The sequence below is a fragment of the Mauremys reevesii genome, linkage group 12 (assembly GCF_016161935.1).
Source record: "Mauremys reevesii isolate NIE-2019 linkage group 12, ASM1616193v1, whole genome shotgun sequence".
Lineage (NCBI taxonomy): Eukaryota > Metazoa > Chordata > Testudines > Geoemydidae > Mauremys > Mauremys reevesii.
Genome location: NC_052634.1, coordinates 41,694,791 through 41,709,917, shown reverse-complemented (window position 1 = coordinate 41,709,917; position 15,127 = coordinate 41,694,791). Strand labels below are relative to the sequence as shown.

General features: G+C 49.5%; 4 non-coding genes across 4 annotated transcripts; 3 read left to right on the top strand and 1 right to left on the bottom strand.

Annotated features, from left to right (window-relative positions):
• Nucleotides 1–913: 913 nt before the first annotated feature.
• TRNAY-AUA lies at nt 914–985 on the bottom strand. Its single transcript has one exon. It is a non-coding gene; the product is annotated as a tRNA-Tyr (tRNA).
• A 1,605-nt stretch (nt 986–2,590) lies between these two features.
• Nucleotides 2,591–2,664, top strand: TRNAT-UGU. The gene has a single exon. It is a non-coding gene; the product is annotated as a tRNA-Thr (tRNA).
• A 3,621-nt stretch (nt 2,665–6,285) lies between these two features.
• Nucleotides 6,286–6,357, top strand: TRNAE-UUC. The gene has a single exon. It is a non-coding gene; the product is annotated as a tRNA-Glu (tRNA).
• Nucleotides 6,358–7,643: 1,286 nt separating this feature from the next.
• On the top strand, nt 7,644–7,715 carry TRNAA-UGC. Its single transcript has one exon. It is a non-coding gene; the product is annotated as a tRNA-Ala (tRNA).
• The last annotated feature ends 7,412 nt before the right edge of the window (nt 7,716–15,127 follow it).

Here is a 15,127-nt window from a genome sequence, read left to right as displayed (position 1 = left end):
TTAGGAGAAAACAAAGGGGAAAAAACCCAAAACCCACCAAACCGTTGCTGTTTCTACCCAAATGATCAATGAGACCAGAAAGGGAGACTGTGCAATTAACTGTCTGTACTACACTGACTCTGCAGTTACTTGGATGCAGACACACCCAGCTCTACGGTTGGGAAACGTACAGAGACTCTGCTGCTGCTCATGAACTAGCAGCACATGACCTCTGAACAGCTGCCATTCGAATGCATCTGAAAGTCACAAGGAACAACGATCTGTGTTAAAGGAAGGCTGCCATTTACTAGAGCCCCAGTTGATGCCATGTGCACAAACAGAGGATTGAATGTGTAACAGGGAGTTTGTAAATCTTGGTTATTTTAGTTTTGTAACAGGCTCCTGTCCACCCCCAGTAGAGTTTTCAGTCCCAATGGCAACTTACTTACCAAATGTAATACAGACTAGTCCATTCCTCCCAAGTGGATGTGGTTCTTGTTCTTCTGCACATTGTAGCCCATGGAGGCCAAGGACCTGCAAATGTGTCTTCATGTGCCTGTGTTTAGTTGATGAAAACAAAACTAGACACTTAGCGGATTGGAACTGATTTCAGCTGGGGACATGTTTGCTAGGTTTTTATGCATTTGCACAGGAAAACATTGAGTGTGTCCATTCATTTCAGGGATCCCTATTTAAAAGGTAATAATTGGAGATATACCAATCTCCTAGAACTGGAAGGGACCTTGAAAGTTCATTGAGTCCAGCCCCCTGCCTTCACTAGCAGGACCAATTTTTGCCCCAGATCCTTAAGTGGCCTCCTCAAGGATTGAACTCACAACCCTCGGTTTAGCAGGCCAATGCTTAAACCACTGAGCTATCCCTCCCCCTGGAGCTCCTGAGCATATGGGAAATAGAATTATTTTTATTTAAGAAATCGGGATACTTGGATTTGAACTAAGGGCCACTTGATTTATAGTTAAACACTCTACCACTGAGCTATACCCCCATAACATTTGCATGGGCAAGTTAGTGATCTTAAGGATTTTGAAGGACGGGCTCTGCCTCAGAGAGCTCCTTTTCTATTCCCAGGCCACAGGGGTTTTAAAAATAGGGTTTGATTAAACTTTATATACACATGTAGATACCACAGCTTGCACACCCACCAACATAGCTTCCCCCACTGACATAGCTACCACCTCTCGGGGAGATGGGTTAACTGCACGGACAGGACAGTTCTCTTCCCTCCGCTTAGAGCAGCTTCATTATTTATGAATAGGTGGGAAATAACCTCCTGAATGGACAGGAACCAATGTATCAGATATTGCTGTGTCTGCATTCAATATTGGTAACTGGTCATATCGGGCTGGATTAGTAGGAGCATTGCCAGCAGATCGAGGGAAGTGATTATTCCCCTCTAGTCAGCACTGGTGAGGCCACATCTGGAGCATTGCGTTCAGTTCCCCCCCCCCCCCCGCCGCCCCTCCCCTGAGACCCACCCTGTCCATCCAAACAGCATCTGATGTTTTCCTGTCTAGCCGGCTTGCTTCCTAGAACGAACGCTCCTTGAGTGGGGTGATCCACAGGGAGTAGCTCAAACCTCCAAAGTGCCTAGGCAGGGGCAGGACATTAGAACAGCAAGGGAGGGGTGTGGCAGTGACATCACAAAGGCTTTTTGCAGGACCTCAGACTATTGGTCAAAGGTGGTGGGGAGGTGGTGACCTCACAGAGAGATGCTGACATCAGCCAGGCAGGACAGGGGCGAGGGGCCAGGGAAACCTCAGAGACCCTGTGGCTTTGCTTCAGCAAGTCTCCTTCTCCAGGTCTCTCTTTGAGGACTGACAGAGTATTCAGGTTCACGGACGTGAGCGCCAGGAGGAACCTCTTTTGAGTTTTCTCCTTCCCTTTAGTGATTTTACTAGAAAACAGACGTCCCTGTTTAGAAGGTAAGAGCCTCCTCGAGGGAAGGGGTGTCATGGGCGTGCCACAGTTCGGATGCCGGTGCCCCCTCCCCACTGTAAGGAAGTTCCCACCACCCTGCTCTGTGTTCGCAGGGCGGGAGAGAGCAGCATCCACGGCAGTGATTTGCTCCTGGCTGCAGGAGCAGAGCAGCAGGCTCAGCTGTCAGAACTTCCCAGAGCAATGAAAGGGGAGGGGCCCATGGCTCTGTAGCAGGAATGCAGGGCAGGCGAGTTCACAGAGGGCATTGTGGGATACTGGGGAAGGCGAGTTATGGTGATATAATGAACAGCAGCGTTTACTCTGTTACTTTAAGTTTGCTGCAAAAAGCTCTAGACCTCTCATTGAAGTCGTTTTATTTTGTCAGCAAAACAGGGCACTTTTGTCGCCAGACATGGCATTGCAGTGTGTACACCAGCCACAAGCCACCGACTGAGAGAGTGTTGTGTGTTTTTCACACACCTGAGCAATATAATTCTGCTGAAACAACTTTGTAGTGCAGACCTGGCTAAAGATTCACTCACACACACCTTGCAAGGAAAACCTCACCTGCGCCTCTGCTTTGCAGAATCCAAACACAAGCAAAGCTTGTCAGGCCCTGGTGGCGATGGCAGGGAGTCAGGTGTGGGCAGACACTGTGTTATAGCTACCCACAGGCACCATGGCTTAGCTGGCTAAAGCATCTGTTTTGTAAACAGGAGATCCTGGGTTCAACTCCCAGTGGTGCCTTGTTGACTGGTTGTTGGGGCACCTCAGAAAACAAGGTTCAGAGCTAGCTGGGCCTTTGGTCTGGCCCAGTGTGTTTTTTCTTATGGTTTAAATTACACTCACAGGCACTGATAATAGAGTTACTGAACGTTTGGGAGTTAGGAGCGGGTAGGTCAGTGGTCCAGTCCCCACACAGATGACCCCTGTTTCCCTCTGTGACAGGGGCAGGTCTGAGCTCTCACACCAAATGCTCATTGTGGCTGCCAGAATCTGTGGGCAGCTCGTTTAGTTTACGGCAAAGGTTGAGTCCTGCTTTGTGCACCGTGTGTGAGAATGAAAATCCTAAACCGCCCTTTGAAATAACGAATGCAGCAGGATGTGTTATTGTCCCTGCCCCAAAGCAGACAGACCAATGGAGAAATGCCGTCGAGTCCAAGGTAATACTCCACTGCCATTTTACCTTTTTTGCTGGCTAAACTCCTTCTTATCTGCCTGGCCCAGGCTGTTCTCTGCCTCAGCTGCTGCTCCCGGCCTGCTCTAGAGTCAAACGCAGGGCCCCCAGGGGAACAGAGGCTGGGACAGGGCAGCAGCCTGGGTTGGGCTGGGAAGATGCTGGGAGTTCTCGTTCCCTGAGAACTGGCCTGGCTCCCTTCTCAACAGCAAACAAATCAATTCCACGTCCCCTCCCCAGAAAAACCAGCCTGGAGCCAAGGGCAGCAGGGGACGATTCCCTCCAGTTCCCACCGAGGCAGAAGAGAACCCAGGGTGTTTCTAGCAGAGCTTATGGAACTGACGTGGGGAAACCAACCTTTACTAACAGGCAGTTCCAGTTTAAACTCAGTGTTTTTAACAATTTCTACAACATTAAATAACCCTTCAATCGTAGTGTCACCATCCATAACATTGTTTCAGCCTTATAGGTTCCTAAGTGCACAACTAAACATCTCTTGAAACACAAGGGAGTGGAGATTAGTCAATGTTCAGAGTCATCCCACATAAAAGAACCATGTTGTCGTACATACTGGCCCCATCATGTGGCCATCGCCTTTCCCTCCTCTCTGTTAAAAGTTTTAGTATTTTGCACAGAAACTTTCTTCCCTCAGGAGAGTCCTGGGAACCAGGGCTGCCAGCCAGACAAACACCTTTAAGAGGTGGCGTAATCTGCCAAAAAATGATCTCACTCCTTCAGTTCAGTGACACCCTGAAATGTAACTTATCAGGGCAGAGCCAGAGGATTGAAAGCAGCTACATGAAACCCCTGTGTAGCTAACAGGAATGAACACAAACACTCCCTGGTATCTGAAGAGATGTTTAGTTTTACCCTTGGTAAACTACAAGACTAAAGGGAAAGGCAGTGGTGGTGCCAGTTATAAAGAGTGAAACACGAGACAATCATCATAGTTATGCCCATAGTGACTGCAAATTATTTCTAAATTCTTCTTATTATCATCAGTGTATTATTTTCTCTGGAGTCTAGACATTGACTATATCTTGACCAAGAAATTTAGATCTTGATAAAATAATCAACTATCCCTGGTTAAGGCAATGGACTTGATACCCACTGGGGTGTCCCTACACAGGTTCAAGTACTAACAACAGTGGCTGCCTTTTAGCCATAGATTTTAATCAGGGCAATAAATTGATACGAACTCCTGTAAAATCATTTTCCAGCCCGACTCCTTCACCCACATTCGTTAGGGCATTGGGCCACCATGTGAACATTTCATTTCCCTCCTCAATTTCACACAGAGACACAATTTCCTTTGCACAGATCCATGAACAGCAAAACCTCCCTGTGTCTCTTGTCTGAGCCAGGGCATTCGATTCCATTGAAACCTTCTCTCCTGCAATGGCGATGGTCAGACAGAGGGGACGTGGCCACCTTCACCTCTGACAGTGAGATATTGGCTCAGCTCTTTCTTTATGCTGCTGCTGTTAGTCCATGAAACATCAGGGATGGAATGCAAGGCTGAGTTCAACCCCCTGAAACATTTCAGTGCCCAGAGAAATCCTGACCCCAGCTGTTGGAATGATATGGTGGAGATTCGAATAGGAAAGGGACTGTCTGAATTGTCAGTGTGGGGAATGAACAACAACCTATAGCAATGTCATTAACCACAAACACACTCTCATCCTGCTCCAGCTGGAAGGGAAATGGGCAGGAACTCTTGCTGTTCAGCCATGGACACACTTACACTAATGCACAGCCAGGAGTGTGCTGGGGGAGCTGGTCTGAGCAATTTGAAGTGACAATTCTGTGAGAACAGAATCATGGTGTAGTGACGTAACTGTACATTAAGTACTTGTGGCTGGGTGGTTAAGATGATAGACTGGAAATCCATTGGGATCTCCCCACACAGGTTTGAATCCTGCCAACTATGGAGGCATTAGTATGTTGGTAGTACCTGAGTGTCCACAAAGCCAAACTGGAGCCATATCTGGTCTCACTGTGAGGCTGGCTACACTTAAATTACTGCTCTAGCACTGTGGAGTAGGTTGTTGCTACAGTGAGGGGAGGGGTTTTCCATCCCTGTAATAGCTACATTGACAGAACAATCTTTCCTTAGGACAGCTTAATTATACTGGTTTTGGGGTTTTCACACCCTGAAAGACCATCATGCTCTACCAACTGAGCTAGCTAGATTTAAAGTCAGTCAACTGCCCAGTCGCAGTGTAGAAGGAGCATGAGGGTGTTTATTTGTGAGCTGAGGTTCCCTGTCTGACATTTGCCTTTTTTCCTGGTTTGTTATGTCTCCAGTGAGCAAACCGGAGCTGTCAGAAGGCTGGTTAGATGCTGCGTTCTAGCCCAGAGAGCTGGGGTTGATTTAACATGCTGTCGCCATCAGCTTGTCAGAGTAACCAGGGTGGGAGGGTGGAATTTAGGATTCTCCCACCAAGGGGAGGTGCTGTTGGACTCATCTAGTGGGGGAGAGTCTGAGTCTGAGTTCCCCACATGCCACACACACATTTTCACAGGGAATCAGGTCCCCTGGGGAAAAACTCAAAAGAAGCCCAGGCCCAGGAGTGTCAGAGAAGGGAATCACTGTTTGCCTTAAGAGGTGGGTGAGGGAAACCTGCAGGTCCTTAGATCCCTCCAGCGCCTGATAGAACCATTTGTGGGGAAGGTCTGGGGAAGCCGAGGAGGACAAGGAGACGGGAAAAGGGCTTGCAGCTGTTGTGCAATCCCCATGCTCCCAGCAGAAGGGTCCGGGGGGCTCAGTGCTCAGAACTCACAAGATGGCAAAGCTCAGAGCCCCATTACACGGAGTCAGAATGTGATCAGCTCACACCCAGGGGGAGCAACACCCCTCCCTTGGTCTCTGTGCCAGAGCTCCTATCAGCTCAGTGTCCTTCCTGCAAGAGTCGGCTGCTGAGAGGGTTGTGATGGGGTAAATGAAGGCAGAGGAGGATTGTTCCTCATGTGTTTTTTTTGTGTGGCTCTGTGATCCTGCTGGAGGAAGCATCATTTGAGTTTGTTTCAGTGACTTGGGTTGGGCTGAGGTTGTGACCCTGAGCATAGGGGTTCCTGCACTCTCTGCTCCTAGCCCCTCAGGGAGTGGACAGTGGAACAGTTTCAGAAAGTGGCTAGAAAGTAGCCTAAGAAAGTGTAGTATAAGCGAGAAGAACAACACCATCATTGCCTCCTTGGTGGTCTAGTGGTTAGGATTTGGCACTTTCACTGCCAAGGCCTGGGTTCAATTCCCAGCCAGGGAAAAGTGGCTTTAAATGAGAAAAGCTTCAATTATTCTTCACTTGCAATGTAAACAAATGCATGTTATTTTCCTGATTCCCCCATCTTCCCAGTGTCTCCATGGCAGGGCTGGCTCCAGGCACCAGCGCAGCAAGCAGGTCCCTGGGCTGGTCAATGGAAAGGGGAGGCTTCAGCGGCAATTCGGCCCTCTCAGAGGGAAGGACTTGCCACCAAAAGTGGCAGCGGTAGAGCTGCCATTGATTGCAGCTTATTTTTTTTTCCGCTTGGGGTGCCAAAAACACTGGAACTGGCCCTGCTCCATGAAAGACAATTTGTTAAATCCCAGATGAGTGCAGTTCTATCAGTTCTCAGCCTGAGTCCTTAGGTCTTAATCCTGAGGATAATGTCCCACCATGGGGCCATTTCCTGCCTCTCTTTCCTAGGGAAGCACAATTTTCCTTGCACAGACACAGGAACAGCAAGATTTTTCTCTGTCCCTTGTGCAAAGCAGGGGGCCAAATTCCATGGAAACAAAGGACAAGCAGGGGGCCCTGGGCACATCCAGCCCTGGCCGTGAGATGTTCCCTCCCCTCTTTCTTTATGCCCCTGTTGTTATTTCATGGATTGTGGGATGGGGGAAAAGCTGAGTTCACTGCAGGTGGAGGGGGAAAATGACCCTGAAAATCTCAGGCCCCAACCCCTGCTACCAGGATCACCGAGGTGCGGGGAATCTGCATGGGAAAGGGACGGTGTGAATTGTCAAGGTGGGGAATGAATAACAATCTACAACTAGATCCACCTCATTAACCACTGACACAGGCTAATCCTGCTGCCGATAGAAGGGAAACTGGGAGTGATTCTTTGCTGCTCAGCCATGGAAACAGTGACCCAATTGCAGCGCAGTGAATGTGCTGGGGAAAGCTGGACTTCACAGGCAGGTGGCAATAGCAGATCCTAGAAACACCTGGAGCTCCCCATAGCACTTCTGCCACCAGGGTCAGGTGCTGAGCGACTCACAGCGCCCCTCCCCTCCCATTACCTTCCAGCAGGGGGTGGCAGCGCCCCCCACCCAATGCAGGGGAGAGGGCTGAGTGCATCTCTGCACCCTGAGCCCAGGGCACCCACTCTCTCTGCCCCACACATCGAATCTGGCCCTGCTGCAAAGTGACCCCTAAGAACCAGCAACCTCCAGGACAGCAAGTTTGGCCTCAGAGCAGGGAATGTGTCCCCCATGCTGCTCTTAGGCCACTAGGTGCTCTGGAAACAGGAGGGCTCCGAGTGTAACCTCTAGTACATATACCCCCCATCTGGGGATGTAGCTCAGTGATAGAGCACATGCTTTGCATGTATGAGGTCCTGGGTTCAATCCCCAGCATCTCCAGCTTCATTTTACCCTGCTGCTTTGTTCATGCCCAAAGGGGATGTGGCCCTACAGGAATTTCACTCCTGCTCAGTGAGGGGCAAGTGCCAATTGCATGGAAGGTCTGGGGGGGTTTCTGCTCCTAAGTCTCCTCTGTACATTTAAGATTCCCACCAGCTGTGCTGCTTGGGACAAGGGTAGATGAGAGGAGAATCCTCCAGCACTGGAGGGAAAGGTCCCATCTGCACAGACTGAGAGGCAAAGATTAGACTTATTTCTAGTCTGGGCCCAATCTTTTCTCCTGGTATAGCCCTTGTTCCAGCTCAGGTGGTAGCTGGGGGATGTCTCATGACTGCAGCCATGTTTGTTCAGTTCCACCCCCTTATACAGCTTTGGAATATTTTGTCTCTCTCCTGAGGAAAAGCCCCAGGTTTAAGATGGATTCCTGTACCAGGTGACATGGTCACATGTCCTGTGAGACCCCCAAGCCTTCATTATTCCTGGCCTGACTCACAGATGGTGCAGGACAGAGCCATCTCCAGTAAATTGTCCTGGTTAATGGGAGCCATCAAGATCCAAACCACTATTAATGGCCCACACTTTGCATCATTACAACAGGACCTCAGAGTTATAGTTCATATTTCTAGTTTCAGATCCAAGAATGATCGGTTCATACAAATAGGATGAACACACACAGTAGATTATAAGCTTTCTAATGATACCTTACAAGAGACCTTTTGCATGAAGCATTGTCCAGTCACTTTATATTCACACTCATTAGCATATTTTCATAAAATCCTATGGAGTGCAACGTCACAGCTGGGAAAGGGTTTTACTGCGGCGCCTGAGAGCAGTTGAGTTTCATGTTCAGGCTGTGGTATGAGTTCCTCCAGGTTTCTCGTAAGCACACAGGGACCTTGGCGGGTGCTCTCGATACAGGAATGGCCCAGATACGATAAAGTGATGGGGATTGCATTTTCCCCTTTTATTTCTGTATTTCCAATGATGTTTGTGATTTCGTTTTGCTTTGTATAACTGTGTTTTCTCCTGGATTTGATATTTAATGAAAAAAAGAATATGGTCTCAAGGCACCAGATGGAGGAGCAGGCTGGGGCTAGGACTGCTAAGAGAGCCAGAGTAGCAGGTTTTCTGTATAGTTTCCTGCCCTCATTTTTCTTGACTAGTTTCTCTTCTGCAAGAAATTTGCCTTTTTTTCCTCAACATGACCCTAGCTAGCTCAGTTTTAATCTGAGGGCCCAGGGTTCCAGTCCCTGGTCAAGCAAAGAAACACTTTCCCCCTGTGACATCCCCAAGGATTTTTAGAAGGACTCTCCTTGACTTTAGTTTTTCCTTTTCAGGACATGGCCTTTCCCAGGAAGGGCCCTTTACTGCCTGGGACTGAAGGTGCTACTGCCTCATCTGTCCACTGGCCTCACAGTCTGGAGGAAGAAAGGCCTCTGGGCCTGCAGCAAAGTGCCATGCGCTGACTTTTTCAGCAAATGCAGGGCTGGCCAGAGAGGCATGTTCCCACTGAGTCCTCCCTGACAGAAAAAATTGTCCCCACAGACAGGGGCGGCTCCAGGCCCCAGCACACCAAGCACATGCTTGGGACAGCAAGCCACTGGGGGCGCTCTGCCGGTCGCCGCGAGGGCGGCAGGCAGGCTGCCTTCAGCAGCCTGCCTGCGAAGGGTCCGCTGGTCCTGTGACTTCGGCGGACCTCCCGCAGGCTGCTGCCGAAGGCAACCTGCCTGCTGTGCTTGGGGTGGCAAAATGCCTAGAGCCGCCCCTGCCCACAGAGTCCTCCCTGCTGGAAGTCTACAGTAATCAACAGGTGCTCTGCTGGTCCCATGGTGTAAGGGCCAGCACTCAGGACTTTGAATCCTGCAGTCTGAGGTGAAGTCTCAGTGGAATCTGAGAACAATTCCTGTGCCACAAACCCTGCTGGGTCTTCCAACGCTCTGCCTTGCTTTCTCAAAGGCCATGAAAGCCACTACAAAGGGTTTTTCTCCTGCTGATAATAGCTCACCTTAACTGATCACTCTCATTATAGTGTGTATGGCAACACTCAATTTGTCATCTTCTCTCTGCGTGTGTATATATATATATATATATATATATATATATATATATATATATATATATATATATATATATATATATATATATATATATATATATATCTTCCTGCTGTATTTTCCACTGCATGCATCCAATTAAGTTGGTTTTAGCCCAGGAAAGCTTATGCTCAAATAAATTTGTTAGTTTCTAAGGTGCCACAAGTACTCCTTGTTCTTTTTGCAGATAAATGAATGGAGGTTAAGTCCATGAATGGCTATTAGCCAGGATGGGTAAGGAATGGTGCCCCTAGCCTCTGTTTGTCAGAGGGTGCAGATGGATGGCAGGAGAGAGATGACTTGATCATTACTGTTAGGTTCACTCCATATGAGGCACCTGGCATTGGCTACTGTTGGCAGATAGGATGCAGGGTTGGATGGACCTTTGGTCTGACCCAGTATGGCCATTCTTATGGTCTTATGAAGGGAGGGGCACAGCTATGGGACAGAGTTTCTGTAGTGTAGTGGTTATTACGTTTGCCTAACCCACAAAAGGTTCCTAGTTTAAAACCAGGCAGAAACATGCCGGCTTAATTTTCCCAGCTCCTACTGCCCTGTCCCTGCTGTTGTAGGAGCAGCAGTGATTTCTATACTCAGAAGGTCTGTTATACTTCCCCTGCTCCCACTTTTGTCTCCTCTCCCTCTCTGAATGCCTGTGAAGTGGCTTTTCCCCTCCCGCTCCCCCCTGGAATGCTTGTGGGATGAATGGGCTGGTTGAAGAGCAGAAGAGCTCCCAGGTAGACAAGGTGTCTGGGACTCTAATTAGGCAGCGATCACACACCCAGAGCATGGACACTGCCCAAGGTGGAGTGTGACCAACCAGATGCAGCCAAGTCATCTCTAGTCGCAGGCCATGAGGTGCAGGCCCTTAAAAGGGGAAGGGGCCCTGTGCTCAGGAGAGCACTCACAAGCTTGTACCTCCAGTGAATGCCCTTTGTCCGGACCACCTGGCCAGTGGTTCTCTGCGTTGTATTTCATTGTGCCTCAGGAAAAATTACCTTCATCACACCATCCATAGCTGCGCTGTGGGACACTTACCTTGCAGAATCCTGACATCTCCAGTGCTGTGCCTGTCCTGGGCATGAGTGTGTGACACCCTGCCCCGCTTCTTTTGAGCTTACCTATCAATATAATAAATGTGCTGCTTTCTGCCAAACTCTGGTGGGTCATTAGTGCTCCCTACGCTGACTAGCTGGCCCAATTTCGGGTAACACCTGCGATAACGCCAACCCCAGCATGACAGAGGGTAGTGAAATGAGCTGAGAAAAAGCCTTGGCATCAGCAGGGTAAAGCTAGAGGATCTGGGCCAGGCACCTTTTGAAGCCTTGTGGCTTGGTCTCCTCTGCCCTTGGAGATTGGCCTATGGCGGCCGGCTCTTCTGTGTGACTTGCCAAAGGAGGGAGTGAGGCAGGAATGGGGCAAAGGAGGAAAGTCGAGCTGAGGAAGGCAGGGCAGAAGCTAAGCGCCTCAGTGCAGATAAGTGGGGTTAGTAGAGCACCACCAGTCGTTCTGCAAAGCCTGGGGAGGTGCGGTTGGCTGCTGGGAGGTAGAATCCTGTGCCTGCGTCTTGGCTTCCCAGGGATGGCTACTTGCAGCCCAGGAGAAGAAGGATGGTTCTGGGTGAAAGGAAGACAAGCAAAGCTCTGGGAGGAAATTTGGGTGCACGGTGCTGGCTCTGCGCTGGGGGAGGGGGTTGGGGTGCAGGAGGGGTGGCGCTTACCCCGGGCAGTGCAGTTCCCAAATTGACGCGTAAACACAACCCTCTGGCAGCAGCTCCTAGGTGGGCAGGGCCAGGGGATCTCCGTGTGCCACTGCCTGCAGGCGCTGCCCCCAGAGCTCCAATTGGCTGCAGTTCCTGGCCAATGGGAGCTGCAGAGTTGGTACTCGGGGCAGGGGCAGCGCATGGAGACACTCCCCCCACCCCAGGGGATGCTGGGACATGCCGGACATTTCTGGGAGTGGCACGGAGGGACAGACGCAGAGTGGGCAGGGAGCCACCTTAGTGCTGCTGGCACATCTCTGCACACCCATGGGGGGAGGGGAGCAGAGGGCCTGGGGTAGGGGCAGTGCGCAGAGCTGCCTCCCCTCCCGGGTCTATTACAGGAGTGGGTGGGTGGGTCTTTTGGCCTGCAAGGTGCAGCAGGTCGGACTAGATGATCACACTGGTCCCTTCTGACCTTAAAGCCTCTGAGTCTAAAAGGGAGAGGGAAGTAAAGGGAAAAAAATAAAAAATAAACCAAATATTGTAATAACCAGGATGACTCCACCTGCTCATTGTATAGTCCTGCCCCTTTCTTCCTCCACTGGGTGTTTAATGACCTGCAGGACATTGATTCTCTCATTTCCATTGCTAAACTGATACAATGTGACTGAAATTAAACCAATTCCCAGCAGAGAAAACATCACATCACTGCATTGGCTGGGAATTGAACCCACATCAACTACTTGGAAGGCAACTATGCTCACCACTATACCACCAATGCAACTGAGAAAAAGCACCACTTATGCTTGCCCAATGAGGCTAGACCAGAATTGAGGCGTTTTACTGCCTGCTAAAATGTACTGGAGTCTCCTCACTAAAAAAAACAAACTACCTCTATCTTCACCTGGGTTTGAACCATCACCCTCTCAATTAGGTCACCAAAGTGGTTAATCACAGACACAGGTAACCACCCTACTTCCCAAGCTTGTCTATGAAGCACCTACAGGGGCACACCTGGCTAGTGAGGAGGCGCACTGCTGGGGTTATGAATTCAGGCCTCACCCAAAGCATCGGTTTTCAGTAGCCATGGAGCTTCCCCCACTCACTTTGTCTAATTCACATGGGAAGCGCCCTACAAGGGTGATGAGAGCAAATTCTAAACTCTGAAATGCGGAGGTGGCCCATAGATTGGGATAAGGGGTTTGAAGAGAAAAAGCTCTAAGGATATAAAACCAGACAGTCTCCAGGAGCAGGTACGGTACAACGTCTCAACAGGGAGCCATTTGGGGGAGGGGGTTTCACGTCCTCTGTTAAATGTCCTGAGAGGTATTTTAAGATGAAGATAACACCATGGCTAACAGTTGACTGGCACGTCCTGGGTTAAAGGAAGGAAGGGACTTGGGTTAATAGTCGGAAGATTTGTGTTACCGTCACTGTCTGACCCCCCTTCAGTGCAGAGGTTTGTACTTTGTTGGGTGGAACGCACAGACTCCTGGAGAGCAGGGGCAGCTGTTTCCATGGCAGAGAGCCTGGCCCTTAGGAGACTTTCTTGACTTGCTGTTTTGAAGCAATTCAATAAAATAACGGTGGAGCTACAATGTCCAGTCCAAAATTTCAGCCCCCCCAATGCAAAAATGCTATTTTAGGATCTAAACAGGAGGCTTCCGGCGCTAGGACACCTGACCAGAGAGCTCAGTGGGGGCTGTAAGAACTGCTGACTCTGAGGGTCCTGGGCTAAATCCACTTGCAGGTGGAAGTGTTTTGATTTATTTGATGGATAATGAGCACCAGCTACCAGGGGAGAAGCCCTGCCAACCAGCTGCCACTCCAACTGCTGCCCGGGGGGGGGGGAGCCCCAGGGGGCCTGCTGCAGCTCCGGCCACCCCAGGAGTGCTGCCGGGGGCCACCGAGCTGCAGCTGCTCCTGCTGCCCATGGAACCACAGGAGGGAGATGATTTTTTGACAGTGACGGACGCCTCGTCCTAAAGGCTTTTGTCTGCCCCCTTCTAGTGACTGTTTGGTACAGGAATGCAGCCCTCACTCCTGAGTCTCTCCTGGGGAAATAATGTTTCTGTGCAAAACACCAAAGCTTTTGACAGAAAGGAAGAAAAGGAAATGGCCACACGATGGGACTAGGACATAAGGAATGAAACACAAGATGCTTCTCCCATGTGCATTGACTTTGAACCTTGTTGTTTGCGGTGGTGTTGTATCCATGTTGGTCCCAGGACATGAGACACAAGGGGGAGGAGGTCACATAATATCTTCTAAAGGACCAAGGAAGGGAGTATTATTTACTCCTTCTCATAACACAAGAACTAGGAGGGGTCACCAAATGAAATGAATAAGCTGCAGGTTTGAAATGAACACACTTCCCTCAAGCTGCTGGCAATGCTTCTACTAACGCAGCCCAATCTGCTGTTAGCCTTCTTGGCAACAGGGGTACTGTTGACTCATATCCAGCTTCTCATCCACTGTAATCCCCAGGTCCTTTTCTGAAGAACTGCTGCTTAGCCAGTCGGTCCCCAGGCTGTAGCAGTGCAGGGGATTCTTCCTTCCTAAGTGCAGGACTCTGCACTTCTCCTTGTTGAACCTTCTCAGATTTCTTTTGGCCCAATCTGCCAATTTGTCTAGGTCACTCTGGGCCCAAACCCTACCCTCCAGCGCTTGGATTCTTTACATGCTTTCACAGAGTGAAGAGCACATGTTCCATGATTTCATATGGCAGAGTTTTATGCTATAGGGAGCTTTCCCTGTGTGAATTTGACAGGTGAATCAACATAGAGACATATTGTGACCCTTCTCAGGGAGCTGAGGGCTGAGAGTTTCCTTGTTGCCACCTTCCACTAGGAAGACGGAGTTTTGCATTTGGCAGCTGGATGTTAGTGACCAAACTCACCCAGCCCGTCAGGCACTCAAAGACCCTCCTCTGAGCTACAGCAGCCACCCTAACCCCTGAGTTCCTTCAATGTGTCCCCCTCTGGGGTCCAGCCCGGATCACCAGATACTCAGAGAAATCCCAGATTCTTTCTGCCCAAAGCAATGGTAGATCCCAGGTTACTAGTTTTACTGTGGACCACTGCTACTGTATCTCACACCGCACTTGTGTATAGTTATCAAACAAGCAGAAATTTATTTAACAACCGATAGAGATTTAAACAAACGTGAGTGATGGAAACCAACTGTTACCAACTAAATAAAATCAGAAAATGCAACCTACACTTAATAGTTACCTTTCCTATCTAAGTAGATTCTCACCTCACACTTTAGTCAATTTCACTGATTCCTAGTCCCTAGTATCAGAGGGGTAGCCGTGTTAGTCTGGTTCTGTAGAAGCAGCAAAGAATCCTGTGGCACCTTATAGACTAACAGATGTTTTGCAGCATGAGCTTTCGTGGGTGAATACCCACTTCTGCTTGCATCCGAAGAAGTGGGTATTCACCCATGAAAGCTCATGCTGCAAAACATCTGTTAGTCTATAAGGTGCCACAGGATTCTTTGCTGCTTCTAGTCCCTAGGACCACAGCCCTGCCTTTCATGAAGTGCCACTGGTCATTAGGAATCTCCTTGGTGAATGGACCCAGAGTGTTTTTCTCCACCCTGTTAGGAACTGAATC